The following is a 7,650-nucleotide window of genomic DNA, read 5'->3' as shown; positions in this document are numbered from 1 at the left end:
TTCAGACATGGCTATATGCAAATCAGTCTGACCCTGTGCCTCATGGGAACAGTCCAGCCCGAACCGCCAAGCCATGCCTTCCCTGGACCGGAAACAAGCTTCCGAGGACCGGTTTCTGGCATTACAGCCGTCTTCAGCCCGGCTTACATGAATCCAGTGGCAAAGTGAGCAAGGGACTCACGTCTGAGCATACCCTGCCACACATATGGCGGCCAAAAGCGGTACAAAAGGGGGTGGTAAAGGACATCAACCTGCCGGCAGGGCGGATACACAAATCAGGGACACAGCGTTTGGGTCTACACCCCGGAGGTCGACCCCGCGTGAATGAAAGGCTCCACCGCCGCACCTGCAATAAGGCCACCATTTTATAAGGAAAACAGCAAAAAAAGTAAGCAAAAAGGAAAAAGTCCAGAGACAACTTTTGATTGCTCTCCGAAAGCCACACAAGGCGGTTTCCTCCCCAACGATAGCGTGTTGGGTGCGTTTGGTTATGCAGGAAGCATGCATTAGCCTTTGCCAGTTTGGTGCTCATTCAGCTTGAGGAGCAATGGCTTCCAAAGCATTCACACTTGGCCCACGTCTAGAAGACATTATGAATGCAGCGGATTGGTCCTCCGACTCCACCTTTAAAAGGTTTTATTTTAAGCTGATTATGGATATGGCTCATTTGGTGGTAAGTAAGCTTTAAACTAGCATAATCCAAAGCCTCCGGTCCTGATGTAGAATGAAAAATGTCCTAGCTATATTAATGGAGAGTGTTAATTCTATTAAGGACTCGGAGGCAAGGATTATCCCACCCAGGGTACTACAAGACATCTCGCCCGTTGGGAGTAAGTACACATTTTGACTTGTTCTGCGTTGCTATTTCCTGCATTGCTTTATGATTGTGAGAATCCTTACAGCTCTTTTGTTCTTGGATGCAACATGTTCGTGTCTAGTGACATGTTAACCTCAATACCCTTGCTTGCAGGTTATTGCCTTGACTTGGTCTTCTAGTCCTAATTTTGTCATTTGGTTCCAGGTTCCGATGCCTGGCTGAAGACAATCTAATTGCGTACTCGCGCAAAGAAAGAAGAAGAGCAAGGGGTTGACGGGGGACTATGGCATGGAGAATAAAGCAAAGAGAGATAACATAATCCTCGCCTCCGAGTCCTTAATAGAATTTGAACTTTCCGTTACGCTAGCTAGGAAATGTTTCATTCATCTCAGTTGCTGTGTTTATACTTGTTTTTTTTTATGTGAACATGTACTGATGTAAAGTGCTCTGAAACCCTCAGAAAAATCTTAAATAAGTGAATTAATAAATTCATATAGACTAGGAATAATAATATGACATAATTTGGGGGGGTTTCAAATTAAACCAGAAAAATGTGACACGCAATTTATAGTCTTCCACTTCCCAACCAACAATGTCTGTTGTCTCCGCATGCGCAACGTGTTTCCACATGTGCAAAGTGTCCTGTGAAGAGGTAATGGAAAGTTGGCCATCTTATCCACTTTTCAGTACAAGTAGGGAGGGCAGTTTTACAGTGATCCTGCCTTGTGCAAGTTATTTAACACCAAACCTGGAGCACAAACCTGGCAGAGAGCTTCCTCGCTACCGCCCTCACAATACTAAACAGACCACAACAATTCTGAGCATCGTCCAGCAGGGCCAGTGTTCTAGATATCTAGAAGCATGAATTTTCTCCAGATCGGTTACATTTAGGGCTGGCTTTAGGGTGGTACGGCCTTACTAGGCGCTCACCTGGATGGAGGGTCGGGCACTAACCTCAGGGAGGGCGCTGTGTTTAGCAATAACATGCTACAAAGTTTCTTGTGCCTCCAGCTTTCAGGCAGCAATAAAAATGTCATGATAACTTCTGATTATTGTTTCTGCTATAAACAGAGATCAGAGTTTTGTCTAATGGCAGTTTTGACCCACCATAAAGCAGCGCATGCTTCAAAGAACAGATCTGTATTATGTGGATAGCTGAGTGGATTAGTAAAATAACAATCCCGTGCACACACACAGTATTAAAACAGGCAATGCAAATGTAAATAGAAGGCAAAATATTGCAAAATCCAATGTAGATATCTTGGTTTCTTTTAATTGGTTGTTACACAAAGCAAGAATAAGAGGATTTCTCCTGGGACTGTTAGAATCCCCACCAATCAGTATTAGCGGTGGAAAATTCCCCTATTAGGTAACTCTGATTTGGCTATATCATACATCCATTCTTAACGAACTCAGTTCCTCAAAGGTGATTAGGTAACATCAAAACAACAACAAAACTAAATTAGAAAAATACAGTATGTCTTTAATAAAATTAATAATGGTATATTCTACAACATTCATAAAACAATTTTTATATACAAAACAGTTAAAAAAGTCCTATTGACCAGTCATTTTGACTTGACATAAAATTAAAAAGACAAGTTATATAAAAAGATACCACTGTGTGAACAAATCTAAGTTTCTGAAAGCTAGCAACCAAGTGAAGTGCAAACAAGTTGAAGCATCTCTAGTCTGGTTACTCCATATTGAACTCAATATTTTTTTTTATATATAGCAGGTGTCCATTAATCATTTCATCAAGGGAGACACCCGTATGGTTCTTTGGATGTAACATTCAATGATGCGTCGACGCGTTTCGGTAGCTCATGTGTTTCTCTATGCCACCTTCTTCAGGACAATATATATGTGTAAAGCAAGCTTTCTTCTTACAACAGCGTATATATCCTATATGGAACAATTAGATACAATTAGACAATGCTCCTTGAGCGATTTAATTACTATGCCCTATGGTGCCTAAGGAGATATTTCACTCGACAATTTCATTAATGCTGTAATTCATTAGACAGTTTGTAACCCTCCCAGGGAATAATTGGTTCAATACAAATAACCCCCTTAGTCAACCAAACCTAAAATCGAGGAGAAGGAGGAGAAATAAAATAAAAAAATAACCTCACAACTCTATTTCGTGTATCTATACAGATGCTACAGACTAACGATGTCTCAATGATCTTTGAGGAACCAGGTTTAGGCCACAGTCAGCAATCAATCGGACTCTAACATTCATACACGTCTGCCATTCTAAAATTCTTTGATGTGGGTAAGTGTGACATAAACCCACCTTATTGGTTCTGGGTGACGTCCCTAGGAAACTGCTGATTTGTTTCCGGGCAGTGCCAGGTCAATTACTTCGGACAAATGGAAGTACTCTATATCTACAGTTGATTTCTGGATATAAAGTGATAGAACATCATTATTTTATGATTTTAATGTTTAATTCTAATGCCAATAAATAGTTTTTTGCTATACCTGACCTACCCGAATATCCCGAGGTTATGTAACTATTCTGATCGGAGGCAGCAGGGCAATTATCGCTCCTCTACGATCGATTAATTTATTTCGCTCGATCTGAAAAAGCCAACAATCCCATGTTTTAGCTAGAGGAAGGACAGTAATTGGCTAGTCTAATTACTAAGTTCCTAATACTGTGCATCCCATCTCCCCCTTCTGTTCCCATAACTTCACTCGAGGAGTATATGTAAATCATATTTACCACGATATGGTGATATTCCTGGATAAAAACTTCTGCTGATTTTCTTTGGCCGTATCTTAATCCCGTTTTCGGCCTGTACAGGTATTAAGCTTTAAGGATATTGCCTATTGTAACAAAGTGTCATTTTAGAATCTTTTATATTCCCACCAATTTGTAAGTTATATAGGCGTAAGACATTCTCTCTGATATAACATTAATAAAATCTGCTCGTAACTTTTATTTTCCATGGGGATAACATGTTATGCAGGGGGTTTTTTTACTATGCTCCATATTTACCCAACATTAGTATTGAAGGCCCCGGAGCAGCGACTCCGTTGTTTGATGAATAATAAACACAAAAGCGGTGGATGTTGCTTTAAAGAGCACGCCCGGAGCAAGCTAAATTCGAATATGTATTTAATTGGGACATCTTTAAGCCGCTACATCTAACATCGACTGCTCGTCCCGAGATTCCATAAACTGGATTTGGCTCATGTAATTAATCAACTACGGTCCCTCTCTTTAATACCCTGTGCCTGTATTTCACTTACTTGTGTGCACGTTGGTTCCAAGCGCCTCACCGGTCAGCCGTATTTCGTGGATAAGATAACGCTAACCCGGGTACTCCCTTATATGTGCGCTCTAAATCCCTACACCTGTGTAGGAACGCGCCGATTCTGTCATGTGACTGTGCGTATGTGGATAGCTCACGTTTTTTACGTGTGATGTTGTTTACATTTATTTAAAGAGACCTCTCCTTGATTCGTTCTGTGTCCGCTGTTTTACCTATTACCCTCGCCCGTAGAGTTATATTAGAGAGTCCACGGTTCGATTCTAGATGTCTATTGATCCACCATTGATATATAACTGATATTGGTGGAATTGGTCCTAAATTAAATGACCCAATTTTCATATTCGCCACTCTAGTCATTTAGATGATATCGTAGTTGGACGATGTTGGACAAAGCAGCCAGCTGACACGTGTTTAATCAGAGAAACAGTGGTCTCGGATTCTTCAGGGCTGTGTGGAGAGTTCCAAACTCAGTGTAGTCCCTAAACCGGTGATAATTCCAACCCGGTGGGGCACAAGTCAATCAAAATGGAAAGTAGTTGAACACTAAAATGCAGGTGGCTGTCAGGTAAGGCCACAGATGGCGAGAACGTGATGTTGGTGATAATTCCAAGCCGACAACCACATTGCTCTGTCAACTCAAGTATAATGGAAAAACCAAAGAGGTCTTCAAGAGCAATGTCGCTTAGTAAGATCACGCCAGTACAATCGCCACATGGGACACAATCTTCCTATGGATTGATGTGGAGCCGCGAGAACGCGAGCATTGTGCACCACAGAAATAGGCAGACACAACACTTGTGTCTTTCCTTGATTGATGCTTTGCAAACCACAAGATTTTCTTATTAGGACCAATAATACATGGGAAGATTGTGTCCCATGTGGTGACTGTACTGGCGTGATCTTACTTAGCGACGTTGCTTTTGGAGACCTCTTTGGTTTTCCGGATACTTGAGTCGACAGAGCAAAGTGATTGTCTGCTTGGAATTATCACTGACATCACGTTCTCGCCATCTGTGGCCTTACCTGATAGCCACCTGCATTTTAGTGGTCAACTACTTTCCGTTTTGATTGACTTGTGCCCCATCGGGTTGGAATTATCACTGGTTTAGGGACTACACTGAGTTTGGAACTCTCCACACAGCCCTGAAGAATCAGAGACCACTGTTTCTCTGATGAAACACGTGTCGGCTGGCTGCTTTGTGTAATAACCGATTAAAAGAAACCAAGATATCTACGTTGGATTTTGCAATATTTTGCCTTCTATTTACATTTGCATTGCCTGTTTTAATAACTGTGTGTGTGCACAGGATTGTTATTTTATGCCATGTGGTAGGGTCTCCCTCACAGATCGAGGGGTTATTAGGATTTCCCCTTCCCAGTTAACACAACACTAAATTTGTTCTAATCATACACACACCGACGTCAATAGGCTGAGCGCCACTTCTTCCTGAATACGAAAACCCTGTTCTCTGTCACTGAGTGGATTAGTAAAGCCAGCTTTTATCATCTCTTTAAAACAAATGAAATGTATTTGAGAGAGGGGCAATGGAGAGATGAGGGTACTTTTTTTGCGTGCTAGTGAGGGCATCCAAGTAAGAGGACATGGGGGGGGCAAAAAAGATTGTCGCACCAGGTGCCCCCAGCACTAAAGCCGGCCCTGGTTCCATTGATGCTGTAGGGCCCCACATGAACGTCCCTTGCTCTGCTGGCTTTTGGACCCACGTAAATTTGGAAAACTTGGAAGCTAAGCAAAAGTAGATTATAATTTTAGGACCACCAGAGCCCGGCTACTCAGTGCGCCAGAACCCTTTTTGCCCTCACTGCTTTATGTCCCATGTTTAATTTAAGTGAACTGTGGACACTTAGAGATCAAAGTGTCCGATAACAAAATTCATGTCTTAATAGAATGCTAAAAGAACAATTGATGGACAGAATGCAGAACAATCTCATACATTCACCCCAGTACAGAGATCAAATCCATTGTTTGTTTGCTCCCCATGCCATTCCAGTTTGAACCCAGCCATATGCAAATCAGTCTTGACCCTGTGCCCAATGAGAAGAGTGCAGTCCGAACTCCCAGGCCAGGTTCTCCCTGGACTGGAAACAAGCATCCTAGGACTGGTTTCGGGTTTTCAACCCTCATCAGCCAGGATAGCTTGATTTCCAGTGGCATGGAGAGCATGGGACCCACGTCTGGGCATACCCGTCCCACTCGGGGTGAAAAATGCAAAAAGACCAATTGATGGACAGAATGCAGAACAATCTCATACATTCAGCCCAGTTGCAGTTACACTTTATAGAATGCTAACCATCTTCATAAATGATTCATTAAGATATAAAACTCCATCTGCCGCATACCTGGATTGTAAGTGTTTTTAAAACTGGTAAAATACTGGTGCATTACTCCACTGAAAGTCAGTCTGGGTTCGGGCTGAGCCATGCTCCTCCTTGTATAAAAATTAGTGTGTGTTTGTACTTTCCCTTTGACTGAGACTAACTGCACGACTCCTGTCTCACCTTACCTAACCTTGCTGCTACTACTTACCTCTTTTTATAATCCGTATTTAACGACCGAAACGAGCAAGCATCCCTATGTTTCGACTCACTCTCTTCTGTGTGCCTTTTGTAATGATGGTAAGTAGCAACTGTTTGTAATTTTGTATCTCTTGTAATGAAATCTTTTTTTATGACAAAGCGATCCTTTGAGTAATGTCCACGCTATATAAAAATGCATAAATAAATACCCGGTTTTCTTGTCCCGCTACAGTCGTCCTGTCCCTAAACCCACTCGTACACACCCCGATTCAATAACCGCCCTCCCAACCAAGTCCCACTGAACTTTCTACCCCCGCTGTCCGGGAAAATCTAAAGCTAACGTACGGACTCCATCCATCCTCTCCCAAACGGGTCCCTTCTTGGGATGGGGGGTTTTCCAGCTCGTGTCCTTGCCGTGGGTCACGAAACCTGCAACGCCCCAACTTCCTGCTCCCAGGTGAAGCGACCTGCGCGCAGCACTAATCTGAGGAGGAACCAGGCCCGAGCGCAGGCAGCACGCGCTGACATCCGATCCTCCCAAACTTCCTGCCCCGCCTCTGACGCCAGCGACGAGCAGCGACTCTCCTGCAGGTGCACAGGAGCCACAGCAGCAGAGGTGACCCGCAGCGCTCCGACAGGTGGGCGCCTGGGACCCGCAGCGCGCGCAGAGAGGACACCCCCCCCGAAGGCCGGCACTCACGAGGGACGGGCGCGGTCCATGCCTCCAGAGGGCCGCAGCACTCTCACGCGGGGGTGCTCTCGGAGACCTGAGGCCACCGGCGACCGGCTGACAGACCGAGGAGGGTCGGCGACACGGCCCTCGGAGACACGGAGCCAGCAGCCGGCACGATACAGGTAACACGGAGCGCCGGAGATGGAGAGGGGGGCAGGCACACACCAAGAGGAGCCGAGGAGGGAGGGACCCGAGAGGACACCGAGGGACCCGAGAAGAAGTCAGGAGGGCAGGCTCTGGCGACAGAGGCGACATGTCAGAATGGGTAGAACCAATAAATC

The 7,650-nt window shown here is 44.2% G+C and overlaps 1 protein-coding gene across 1 annotated transcript in view; it reads left to right on the top strand.

Annotated features, from left to right (window-relative positions):
* The first annotated feature begins 7,189 nt into the window (after positions 1-7,189).
* The window catches only part of RHOBTB2 (Rho related BTB domain containing 2), a 260,721-nt gene continuing 260,260 nt past the window's right edge, over positions 7,190-7,650 (top strand). The window contains exon 1 of the mRNA XM_078666263.1: positions 7,190-7,491. The gene's annotated coding sequence lies outside the window, so the exon portion shown is untranslated. The remainder of the gene's footprint in view (positions 7,492-7,650) is intronic.

This window comes from Lissotriton helveticus, chromosome 11 (assembly GCF_964261635.1).
Source record: "Lissotriton helveticus chromosome 11, aLisHel1.1, whole genome shotgun sequence".
NCBI classification, from domain to species: Eukaryota; Metazoa; Chordata; class Amphibia; order Caudata; family Salamandridae; genus Lissotriton; species Lissotriton helveticus.
This window is presented reverse-complemented; position numbering and strand designations above follow the sequence as displayed.